Source organism: Amblyomma mixtum, chromosome 9, assembly GCF_055824585.1.
Source record: "Amblyomma mixtum isolate Tamu chromosome 9, ASM5582458v1, whole genome shotgun sequence".
Lineage (NCBI taxonomy): Eukaryota > Metazoa > Arthropoda > Arachnida > Ixodida > Ixodidae > Amblyomma > Amblyomma mixtum.
The window spans coordinates 96,408,937-96,422,079 of record NC_143020.1 but is presented as its reverse complement, the minus strand read 5'-3'; the positions used below and the strand labels follow the sequence as shown (position 1 = coordinate 96,422,079).

The 13,143-nt window shown below is 45.8% G+C and overlaps 1 protein-coding gene and 1 pseudogene across 1 annotated transcript in view; one reads left to right on the top strand and one right to left on the bottom strand.

The window, feature by feature from the left end:
- The window catches only part of LOC149330228 (uncharacterized), a 43,401-nt pseudogene extending 41,073 nt beyond the window's left edge, over positions 1-2,328 (top strand).
- LOC149330227 (uncharacterized) overlaps positions 1-13,143 on the bottom strand; it is a 272,567-nt gene that overhangs the window by 51,450 nt on the left and 207,974 nt on the right. The gene's annotated exons all lie outside the window — the stretch shown is intronic.

The window sequence follows — 13,143 nt, the reverse complement described above, 5'->3', positions numbered from 1 at the left end:
ACCAGAAAAACGCGGGTTCGATACCGGCCGCGGCGGTCGCATTTCGATGGAGGCGAAATTCTAGAGGCCCGTGTGCTGTGCGATGTCAGTGCACGTTAAAGAAACCCAGGTGGTGGAAATTTCCGGAGCCCTTCACTACGGCGTCTCTTATAGCCTAAGTCGCTTTGGGACGTTGAACCTCACAAACCAAACCAAACCAAACCAGAAAACATCTGCGCTAAAGAGGACACCCCGTCCCTCCCATGGTCGAGGGAGTGCTGGGGATCAAGTTAATACAGTCACAAATCTTTAAAAAAAATATTAAAATTATTCCGTACCGCACAACGTACCACACAGTACCATGCCATACGATACCGTGCCGCATCAATCGTACAGAACCGCATCGTACATTCCCGTTCAGCACCACACCGGACCGAAGATAACATTTTACGAAGTACGTATAAAGGGGGATCTTGTTTCGACCCTGCTGTAGGGCATTCTGCAGTGCGGCAAAGTCGGTGACTTAAAGTGACGTTTTCATACAGGCCGTTTTCAGAAAACATCTGAGGCTGCCGCGGTGGCTCAGTGGTTATGGTGCTCGGCTGCTGACCAGAAAAACGCGGGTTCGATACCGGCCGCGGCGGTCGCATTTCGATGGAGGCGAAATTCTAGAGGCCCCTGTGCTGTGCGATGTCAGTGCACGTTAAAGAAACCCAGGTGGTGGAAATTTCCGGAGCCCTTCACTACGGCGTCTCTTATAGCCTAAGTCGCTTTGGGACGTTGAACCCCACAAACCAAACCAAACCAAACCAAACCAAACCAGAAAACATCTGCGCTAAAGAGGACACCCCGTCCCTCCCATGGTCGAGGGAGTGCTGGGGATCAAGTTAATACAGTCACAAATCTTTAAAAAAAATATTAAAATTATTCCGTACCGCACAACGTACCACACAGTACCATGCCATACGATACCGTGCCGCATCAATCGTACAGAACCGCATCGTACATTCCCGTCCAGCACCACACCGGACCGAAGATAACATTTTACGAAGTACGTATAAAGGGGGATCGTGTTTCGACCCTGCTGTAGGGCATTCTGCAGTGCGGCAAAGTCGGTGACTTAAAGTGACGTTTTAAGGGGCCACGGCACCGCCACTGCGATCCCACGCTCACCACTGATGTATCTACAGGCGCTGCTGCTGATTTTCCTGGGCCGGCCATGGACGATGCACAAGACGGAATGCCTCAACGATACAAGCTCTCAGCTCGGCGCGTGTACGTCAACCGACTGCGGCCTATCAACATGTTTTTTGCCTGCGTCACCTATTCTGGATGCTCCGCCACTTCTGGACGCAGTGGTCGATTCCGTCTGGCAACGTGGGACTCTGACTGCTGATCGGGCGGTACAAAAGTGCGCGCCTTTCGACGCCCCTCTGGGCCACGGCACCGCCACTGCGATCCCACGCTCACCACTGATGTATCTACAGGTTGGTTACTATGACGCTTATTCTTACCGTGACGATGACGTCTGTCTTTTAGCGGTGTCGTGGCCACCTCATGTTTTGAAAAGTTTCCGCGCTGGTGTATGCTATTTATGGTGTCTGCTAGTTTTGGGAGGCGATGTCGAGCTAAACCCGGGACCCATGACTAAGGCTCAAGAGGAAAAGCTGGACCTTGTGGCTGGTTCCATCTTACGCCTTGAAGCTAGCAATGCAGTCCTTCAAGACTGTCAACAAAGTGCTTCAGATTCACGCAGACTTAAAAATTGACTTAGAAAAACTAACAAAGCGAGTTCACGATCTAGAGCAGAAATTTGCAACCGCACCATCTGCTGAGCTCGTGGTGAACAGTGACAAGGGTCTCGCAATTGTACAGGAAAAAATTGACGACCTTGAAAATCGCTCTAGGCGATCCAATGTTCTATTTTACGGTATAGATGATCCAGAGAAGTCGGAAACTTGGGAGGAGTCTGAACGTCTCGTAAATGACTTTTGTAAAGAAAAACTTGGGCTTACTGTTGAATCTGTTTCCAGAGCACATCGCGTGGGCCGCTTTTCTTCCGAGAAAAAGCGGCCTATCATAGCCAAATTTTTTAATGAAAGGGAAGTTGACACTGTCATGAGCCGCGGCTATAAGTTAAAAAACACTAATTTAAGCATCTCGCGCGATTACTCCGAAGTCGTTCGCGAAAAGCGACGGAAGCTTCTCCAGTTTTCAAAATCTATTAAGAAAGATGGGGATAAAGTGCGACTCGTTTTCAATAAGCTCTTCGTTAACGATGATCTTTACATGTGGAACACCAACGAAAGTCGAGCCATTCTTGTATCAGGGCGCGAGGATGGCGAATGACGTCCTCCCTCCGTTTCTGTTAACCTGAATTCATCGACCACCTCACCTGCCAAGTTATATTGTGGTAATGATAACGAATGGCTGTTTTTGTACACCAACATTAGAAGTGTTGTAGCTAACGGTATTGCACTATCATCTTTCATCGATTCATGTCAAGCTTCTTTAGTGGTACTAACTGAGACGTGGCTGAACGACACTATTCATGATGTCAACATCTTTACCAGTGTATGAAATTTCAAATTTTTTCGCTGCGATAGACAATTGCGAAGGGGGGGCGGTGTTCTCATCGCGATAAAGGAAGATTTCATTGCCACACCTATCGTTATCGATTCTTTCCTTGAATGTGTTTGGGTTTCTTTGAATGATGGTGCATTTCGTGTCATCATCGGCGTTTTCTACCGTCCTCCCGACATGTCTGGTCCGTTTTCAGATGAATATCATCGGGTGCTCAGTGAAATGTATGCGCGTTTTCCCAATTCCGCTGTTATTATATTTGGAGATTTTAATTTTCCAAGAATTAATTGGTCAACACTTTCCGTAGTGGACACAGATGCAGAAGCACATTCTTTTCTCAGCACTTGCCTTGATTTTTCATTAACACAACTCATTAACCAACCAACACGATCAACTAAAGCCTCTTCCAATGTACTTGACTTAGTTCTCACAAACAAACCTGATATATTTTCAGGCATAACTCATGAGGAACGCATCTCTGACCACGATGTTATCACTGGGTACATTAAATTTCGCGCTAGTAAAAAGATAACTACTAAAAAGAAAATAAGATGTTACGGCAAAGCAAATTTTGATGCAATTAATGCAGAATTACTAATGTTTTCTGATAAATTTTTGCATGATTTCTGCTCTCGCTCTATAGAGCAGAACTGGATCCTTTTTAAAACTGCCCTCAATGATCTCATCGACCAGTTCATTCCCATGTTAACCATTACCTGTGATAGCAGTTCTCCTTGGTTTACCAACCGTCTTCGGCGGCTGAACAACAAAAAGAAAAAACTATACAGACAGGCAAAAGTGAATGGTCTTGTGAGTTCACATGACAAATACAGAGAATGTGAAAAGGATTATAAGGCACTATTAAAATCTACTCGGCGCAACTTTTTTTCTCATGACTTGTCTTCCATGCTGAAAAATAATATTCGCCGTTTTTGGCGTGTGGCAAACCCAGTAATTCGACCTGACATCACTCTTACAGATTCTGTTGGTGTTCCCATCCCTGATTCAGAGTGCGCTCAACTTCTTAACGATGCGTTTGTAACTGTGTTCACAGATGAAGACATTACTTCCTTGCCTACATTAAGCGCACTAGTGGAACTAACTATGGACGAGATAGTCATCAGTGAGCCTGGTGTTTTATCTCTACTAAACAATCTCAAAACATCTTCTAGCGCTGATCATATGGGCTTCAATAATAAAATTTTAAGGAATACATCACATAGCATTTGTTCCATGTTAACCGCATTATTTTCCCAGTCGCTATCAACTGGCACCATTCCTAACGACTGGCGCATAGCTAAGATAATACCCATTTTCAAATCAGGTGATCGTGCTTCTCCGCTTAACTATCGTCCCATCTCCTTAACAAGTACAGTTTGTAAATTACTCGAGCATATTATACATACTCAGGTCATCAACTACCTTGAAGATCATAACATTATCTTCGATCATCAGCACGGTTTTCGCAAGGGCTACTCATGCGACACCCAACTTGCCGGTTTTATTAACGATATTCATGCACTGATTGACGCTGGTTTTCAAGTTGACGCAATATTTTTAGATTTTTCTAAAGCATTTGATCGCGTTCCACACCAAAGGTTGTTGCTTAAACTTTCCCAACTGAACATTCACCCTAATATTATTGCATGGATAGCAGATTTTCTCTCATCTAGAATTCAGTTCACATCAGTTAACAACTCTAACTCATGTTACGCTAATGTTACGTCTGGAGTTCCACAAGGCAGTGTACTGGGACCTTTACTTTTCCTCATCTATATTAATGACTTACCCAATTGCGTGACGTCCAGAATCAGACTATTTGCTGACGATTGTGTGCTTTATCGACGTATAACCTGTAACACTGACAGCCAGCCACTGCAGTCTGATCTTGAAGCGATAAGCACATGGTGTTCTAATTGGTTAATGCCTTTAAATCTTTCCAAAACTAAGCTCATGTCTTTCACCAACAAGCCACGTATTCGTACCGCCTACTTTCTTGATAACAATAGTGTAGAATTCACCACAAGTTACAAGTATCTTGGCATTAACCTTCAATCCGACTTATCATGGAATCATCATATTAATCTCACTCTTGCCTCCGCTAACCGTACTTTCGGACTTCTCAAACATAATTTAAAAGAGGCCGCGACACATGTAAAAAAACTAGCGTACACCACATTAATCCGTCCGAAACTCGAATACGCGTCTGCCATTTGGGATCCTCATCAGAATTATATCATCAGTAACATCGAAGTCCTGCAAAACCATGCTGCGCGATTCATCTTTTCTGATTATTCATGTTACACCAGCGTCACCTCATTGAAGACTAAAGCCGAGTTAGATAACTTAGCACTGCGCCGAAAAATTTCCCGTCTATCACTCTTCCACAAGCTTTATCACCATCCTTCCCTTCATGATGAATTCTTTCAGCCACCGCCAGTTATCTTTCCACGTCGCGATCATCCTTACAAAGTTAAACGCATTAACTGCCAGTCATTCCATTATGCCTATTCTTTTTTACCACGCACAATAACCGAATGGAACGCCTTGCCATCAGAAATTGCCACAGAATCTGATCTAAATAAATTCCAACATCTTATGCACTCATGTTTCAACAACTAAAAAGGTATTTTTTTGAGCGTTCTTTTCTTCCGCCTTGTCTTCTTCTTATTTTATATTTTTTGTTTTGTACTTCAGCGCACCTTTTCCAGTGTCGTCTTTTTCTTTTTCTAGCGGTGCTGTTATTTATGCTCAAATTTTGCTGTTATGTGCATTGTTGCGACCCTTTCTGTGAATGCCTACTTATGATTAATATTTTGTGATTTCTATTTTATTTTAGTGCAATATTTTTAACTTATAACAATGCTTTGTACTTACTCCCCCCCACCCCCCCCCATGTAATACCCTCAAATGAGGGCCTTTGGGGGTATTTTGAATAAATAAATAAATAAATAAAGGCTCTTAAAGGACACTGGAGAAAATTTCACGGAAATGCTGGTCTCGGTAAAAATTGTTAATTTGACTTTTTTGGTTATAGTGAAGTTTTTTCGGCAGCAAAGGAGGTATTTATGAGCAAGAAAAATGAATAGAAAGATCTCTCCGCCAGTCAATGCAGTCGATGCAGTCTTTTCTAGCGCATAAAAGTTGTACTGTCCGCAATGGGGTCGTCTTCTTGATTACAGCGCGATATTCTACTAATGCAAGCAACATCCATTTCTCCACAAACTGATAAGAACTCCAAAAATTGATAATAACTGTAGCGCTCGCCTTTTTAGTTATTCTACCTAGAGATGTTCCTAAAATGCAAATCCAATTATTAAAGAAGCATTCAACCCCTCCAGAAATATATAAAAAACGCTCTATTCGCATAATTTCTAGGTTGAAAACAAATTTCTGAAGCAGGTACGCTGCAGCTCAGTTCAAAAACTTCAGCTGCTTTGATGAGTCTTTTTTGCTGACTGCGCGAAGAAAGGTGTCGCCAGGCAATAATGTGCCATTGAAGAGCGTAATCTTATACGTAGTCCTGCGTTCTCGAATATTGAATACGCAGCCTATTACAGTTATGCTCAATAGGCGAACTGATTAAATAGAGGAGAGTACAGTTTGCGGCAATGAACAAGTTATGCAATAGTTAACTGTGGCGGAACTTTTCACACAGTAAATAGGCATCATACGGGAAGAGTACAAGAGGAAGAGAGAAGAAAAAAAGACATCAAATACAAATGGGCTGAGCATGGATGCAGAGATTATAAGAACGGAAATAGAGAGCAGTCATGTTTTTCAGCTCACCTTCCAAACTTGTGTACTTAGTCATGCATTTCTGACGGCAGGCTTCCCAGGCAGTCACTTCGGGACCTCCAACCATAGTAACTTTTTGTGCACTTGTGACTGATTACATTTTGCTTTAATAAACCTTCCAACTTTCAATCTATGGAGGATGTTCGCACGGCGTCTGTGCCTAACGATGTAAAGCGCCTGAAAACCTCGACATTAAAGGCTGTAGGACGAGGATTAATGAAAACAGAAGAAAGTTTACTAAACTCGAGCATTTTGATGGCGAATGCTGGATTCGGAGGCACAAGTATCATTAAGTAACCTGAAGTGAAAGTCGCAAGGAATATTACGGTAAAACTACAAGCATATCGATTCAGAGGAAATACAGGTATTACAGCCCGACACTTCACATGGACCAGGGAAGTAATACACAATGCCGCGATATTTTCAACTTAAAGGGTTACTTTAACATGCAGTGAAATTTGATAAAGCGAACACTCGCCACTTAGCGTCCTTGAAACTACACCCACCAAGAGAGACTGTTCAAAATGGCGACGTCCGTCTTACAGCCTGTTCGCTAATTTCGCTGAGCGACCGCAGCTTAAGATGCTAATTAAAAAAAAAAGATTCAAAGATTTCTTGACTCCTAATACAGGCGACTTTACACGGACACCGTGCTTTTTTGATGCACCTAATCACCGGTTCGAACGCGTGCACCGAACAGCCTTGAAATATTAAGTAGCCATCCTGTGACACGCAAAGTAGTCGCTGCTTTTGATCATAGATACGAACTTTCGGCACCGATCGATATGAGCTTAAGAAATACCCAATTTGCTCACCAGACCCGTGCTGCCTCTTTCTGCATCCAAACTAGTTTACACTAAACTAGATGAAAAGGGCAGCCAACGCGCAATCAAGAAAGCCATTGATGGAAGCTGCCAACCCCAGCGAAAGCTTGGAGGCCTGAATAATACACAGAAAGCTCTCTCGCAAAGACAATTCGCCCTCGTCCGATTGCCACGCTAGTCAGTTATTCGGACTCCGCACAATAGGCAACACGTGAGGACCGGAGTGCAATCACAAAACAGCCCCGTAAATACGTTATCCAGAAAACACATAGGCAGGTAACCAGGTAATGCATTTCGTTGTCTCGTTCCAACAACAGAGCACTGTAGTAGGTGCGAGCAGTAGACGAAGACCTAGAATTCGCTTACGGTGTTGTCGAGGCAGGAAAAAAGCGCGAGGCGAGAGATTAGGAGCACGATGGCCATGACGACTACGCTGCAGAGCCACCTCCATCAGCACGCAACTCCTTGAACGTAAAGGAGGTTTCACAAGGAACCAAAGAAAGCGCAAAGGGAGTGAAAAAAAAAAGCGCAGTAACCGGGAGACAGCAAATGAAGGAAATCGAGTTGAGTGAACAAGGTGAGTGAGAGAGGGGGGAGACGAGTGCGAAGGGTATGGTCGTGAAAACACGGGAACCGCAAAGGGCTGCCCCCTACCGGCGGCCAATCGAATGCAATGCTGGCGAGACAGTCGGTCGTCGTGTTTGCGGCAAGTGGGGGGGGGGGGGGGAGGGGGAAGGGGGGAAAGGGGGGGGGGGGCTTCTCGAGTGCACCCAGAGTCGTTATTGGTTTTGCGAGCCGGAAACAGGAGACAAAAGGAGAGAAGCCTCAGAGGATGCTGTTTTCGGACCACTTTACTGCACCGCGGGAACGGTGCGGTCTAAGGGAAGGCGGGAGTTGCAGTCACAGCGAGAGCAGGAGTACTGAATTGACCTTAGAGGTGGTCAAAGAGGGTGCTTAAGGTGTTCGCGCCGAAACAGTAAAGACAAAAAGAGCAAAACGCTGAGGCAGCGTATGAGTGTCGAGCGTTAGCAGTTTCTAACGAATATTGCGTCATTAGCCATCTTCTCTATATCCTGTACAAATTTTTCGTTATATCCGGACATCTACTTTTTTGATACCAACGTATACAGCGCGAGAGGACAAAACTCTTGACACCACTTCGAATGCCCTACGTCAATTAGTTTGGCCGTAATGGACGATTGAAGTTTCAAGAAGTCATGGTTTGGGGAACCAAAGGTGGTCGGTGCAAATCCCTGTGATAAGCTTATCTTTGATTGGACTAGTAATCTTATGTTCCGTAACGTGCTGAACAGTTTGGTACAACTCCGGACATTCTACGTCAATTAGGTGGTCCACTATCTGTGTACCAATGGTACCACCCACTGGTCCCATTTGAATGGCCTTGTGTTTCAAACTAAAGTGACCTTGGGTAATGCGAGTAGTTGAGCTAATGCTCAAGACAACCAAACGAAAAAACATGTGATTGCGCAGGCGCTTACGCCAGCGCCGTGTTCTTCATTTATTTTGTAAACAGATCGTTGCGTACATTGACGAAATTACCGCGCACGTCGTTTCGTTGCTGTACACAGGAATCTAGGGAACAAGTCTGTCTATAAAGCAGGTAAAAAGCAACAATGACGAAAGCGTAGCCTTTGTAAGCCAAGAGCCAAGAAAAGCTCGCAGTCAGCACAGGTACTTCTCTGCGGTACGCACAAAGCGTTGATACTTGGGGGCATTGGAAATGCAATAGAAGGGGATTGAATTGCGCAATTGAATTTACCGCCATTTTACTATGTAGCTCGAAATAAGTTAGCTATATTGAGTTTTATGGCCCAAAGCCACTACGGCTCTGATGCGCCAAACACAGAGTTAGAATGTCTTGTGCTAAAGGTAATACTAATAGTTTGTTTAAAATACAGGCTTCCTTACGAAACATTAAAATGTGTGAATATACAACTAGTGCTTGGTCACCTAAAAGAAAGCTGAGGTGTAAGGAGATGTATTCATTGTAAAATGATGTAAACTATTTTTTCTCCGTACTTCAAGTTACGTACATGAAATTGAAACGTGGTTTGCAGTGAGTTCACCACAACACATTTCGCAGAGGAGAGGTTTGCTTTGTTTTGTCAGCAAGAAGTTGTGTGTAAGGTGTGTTTGTGTGTGTACAATGCGTTGTTGAGGTCTACATGATTTCCATTCTCCTAAAATGGGCTTTACAGAATGCAGTTTGTTGTTTACCTGCTCTTCTCAAGCAGCCTGCCAATTATTTCTCAGTTTATTGTACATCAACTTCAAACAATCCCTGTGCGGTGTGGTCACTTGTTTTATTTGACCAAACAGTGATTGTGCGGCGCATACATCTGCTTTATAATTACCTCCAATTCCAACATGGCTAGGGATCCAGCAGAATTTAATGTTACGTTTTCGTGTTGTCACTATGTATGATGTTTGCTATTAAGCGTTCAGCACCGTTTGGGTTGTGCAGCGCTTTGAGCATACTCGGGGATGGTAGCTTGAAGTAAGGCTCTTAGAATAGTTACCCAATTGTGATGACAAGAAAGGCAATAGGTATACCGCTTAGAAATCTTTGAGCTGGAAAAACAATCGCCTTGTAAACAATGTTACTTTACAAATGGACGGTAGCTTGTGGCATCCCTTTGTCATGCGGTTCTACCTGAATCGGTGAGGGAGACGAAATTGGTGGCCAAGATATTCGAACCCAAACCATGAGCCGAGTTTAATAAACTAGAAAAAAAAGAAAATTATTGTTTAAGGAGAAGCCTAGACTGATGTGGTCTGAATAATCACTAATTCTGGCAACGGGCGGTTCAAGGCTGGACTAGGTCATCGCTAACGGAGCGCTCGTTAATTGGTTAAGCGTGATGACCGTGAAGTTCGGGAACTGATAACTGGTGATTCTCTTTTCAGAAACTTTCGTGTCATCAACCATTTAAATCACTGTGTCCCCAATTTCCTACAAACAGTTTGCCCACCATGTACCCGCTACTTGCGTACAGTTTGTCGCCAACGTGTTCTCGGTAGCCAGCGATTTTGGGTCAAAATATCTGGGTGTCACTCTGAGCAAGCTGTGTGAAGAACGAGGGAGAGCGAAAGTTCGCGTTTTAGTCAAGCCTTCTAGAACACTTTCCTCATTTCCGGAGATTTATCGCGGGAAGACACTTGTTTGATAAAAATTGGCTGTGGTTTAGCTCTGTTTAAACTTGGTAAAAAAGCGAGAGGCACTATCGGGGACAAAAGTGGTATACTCCACGTAGCGGGAGCCGGAGTAACGAAAAACTGCGGCGTTTTGGTGAGCTAAAGCACGAAACATTGAAACGAGTCCAGCGACATGCCTGTCGATAATAAAGGTCACGCATTGGCTGTCTCGATCTGAGATGCCGCCTGTAGATGACGTTGTAAACGCAGTTTTCCGTTGCTCCGGCTCCCGCCGCATGCAGTACACCACTTTTACTGCGAAAGCAATACTAGTTGCACTTTCAGCCCGTCGCGTAGCGAGGCCGGTAGCTACCATATTAGCATATTTGATTGGATTGGATTGTATAACCGATGCATCACCACAAGTTTAACCACAAGCACCACCACTAGCTGCACTACCAGCTGAACCATAGCGTAGCTACGCATATTGCTTTCGCAATTACCGGGCTTAACCAAGCTAAGCCACAGCCACTTTTGTCCGCGATAGTACGTACCTCTGGCAACGCTAAGGTTTCGCTTGAAAGTAAGACGCACGGTTTACGTAACGGCTTGAACTTTATTGTTTATACCAATTAAGACCCTCCGGTGGTCAAAGTAGCGGGAGGCGTCTGCTCCGCCGTCGACGCAGCGGCGAGGCGCGCACACCAGCTGCGTGCTCTGACGTCACTCCGCGCATGCGCACAACTGAAAAAACGGGCGGCGTCTGCTCCATCGTTGGCGCAGCGCCGAGGCGCGCACACCAGCTGCGTACTCTGACGTCACTCCGCGCATGCGCACAAGTGAAAAAACGGGCGTCGTCTGCTCCGCCCTAGGAACAGCGGCGAGGCGCGCACACCAGCTGCGTACTCTGACGTCACTCCGCGCATGCGCACAAGTGAAAAAACGGGCGTCGTCTGCTCCGCCCTAGGAACAGCGGCGAGGCGCGCACACCAGCTGCGTACTCTGACGTCACTCCGCGCATGCGCACAACTGAAAAAACGGGCGGCGTCTGCTCCATCGTTGGCGCAGCGCCGAGGCGCGCACACCAGCTGCGTACTCTGACGTCACTCCGCGCATGCGCACAAGTGAAAAAACGGGCGTCGTCTGCTCCGCCCTAGGAACAGCGGCGAGGCACGCACACCAGCTGCGTACTCTGACGCCACTCCGCGCATGCGCACAACTGACGAGGCGGGCGGTGTCTGCTCCGCCGTCGGCGCAGCAGCGACACACACGGCGCGCACACCAGCTGCGGGCTATGACGTCACTTCGCGCATGCGCACAGCTGGCGGAGCAGTAGTTCACGGCTTTCTCACGCGCACACCACACTGGTGTCTAGTACGGGAGAGGTAACACGGCCACACGACCACGCCGCACCTCGATGAAGCGGGTGAACCAGCGGCGAAGAAACTGGTTTTCCTGCAGGGACACGAGGCCCACATCGAGACTTCGTAACTAGCATTTCAGTGCAGCCGCACTTCAGGAGAACTACATCAAGGCCATCCTGCAGAGCACGGGCAAATGCGCTGATCTGAAGCTGAGTTTTCGACTTAATGTTTGATTCAGGAATTAAGCCATTTAATACGCTTCTGGCGCTGCCTCGCACTGCACAAGTTGCGCATTTCTTCTACAAAAAAGAAAATCTCCTTACTCCTTAAATATCCTTAAATCTCGTCCCCACATTTACGGTTTGATTTGGTTTTTATGGGGTTTAGCGTCCCAAAGCGACTCAGGCTTTGAGGGACGCCGTAGTGAAGGGCTCTGGAAATTTCTACCACCTGGGGTTCTTTAACGCGAACTGCCATCGCACAGAACACGGGCCTCTAGAATTTGGCCTCCATCGAAATTCGACCGCCGAGGCCTGGATCGAACCCGCATCTTTCGCGTCAACAGCCGAGGGCCATCATCACTGGTCCATTACGGGGGCACAGAATAATAAATATCAGAAGTACAAGATGCGAAAGTTCTTTTATAATGCAAAAAATTAGTCACTGGATCGGTGGTTTTTATTACTGCAGTAAAAAAAAAACAACTTTGGTCCTTTGCATAATTGATCGAGAAATGCTTGCACCGTACTCCGCGAGTGACAAGTGTCTTTAACTACACAAAAGCCTTTTTTTTTTGGGGGGGGGGGGGGGGGGATTGTACCGAGAACATTAGGTAACAGGTTTTACACAGAACATGGGCAACGGTGGCGACATCTTTCTTGCATGACTTGAGGTGAGTGACGCGTGAAAGTGACAACATGCAACTTCAATGCCGAGGTCGGTGATCTCTCTCTACGTGACGCTTTTCGCCATTTCACGCAGCCCTGGCGTTGAATTTGTTATGGCCTGCGACAGCGTGTTAGAGCAGAAAGAAAACCAACTACGCCTTGCTTAAAAATTAGTTTCCTCACAACGGGCTGATGAACAGGTCATTTGTTATTCAGTTCCATGCCTTCCACATAACTGCCCAGGCCATTAATGCTTAACACCGCTGCCTGCTTCTGCTGCCCGCGTATGAAGCGAAAGTGTTGTAACTTACAAGGCAGTCTTGAACACTGGTTGCGACACACCGCAGCACTTTAACGCCTGTGACCGCCATAACAGTCTACTCTGCTCCTTCTGTGCTACTAACTTTAGTGTTTATTATTACGGGTTGCCTGCATTATGCCGAAGGGCTGGAATTAACTGCCTTGCGTCACCTCATCACGAGTTCCGCAGTTGCTGGGGCCTCATCTAGGTGGCGCAACACTCTCTAGGAGTGAATAACAACACTCGAGCCG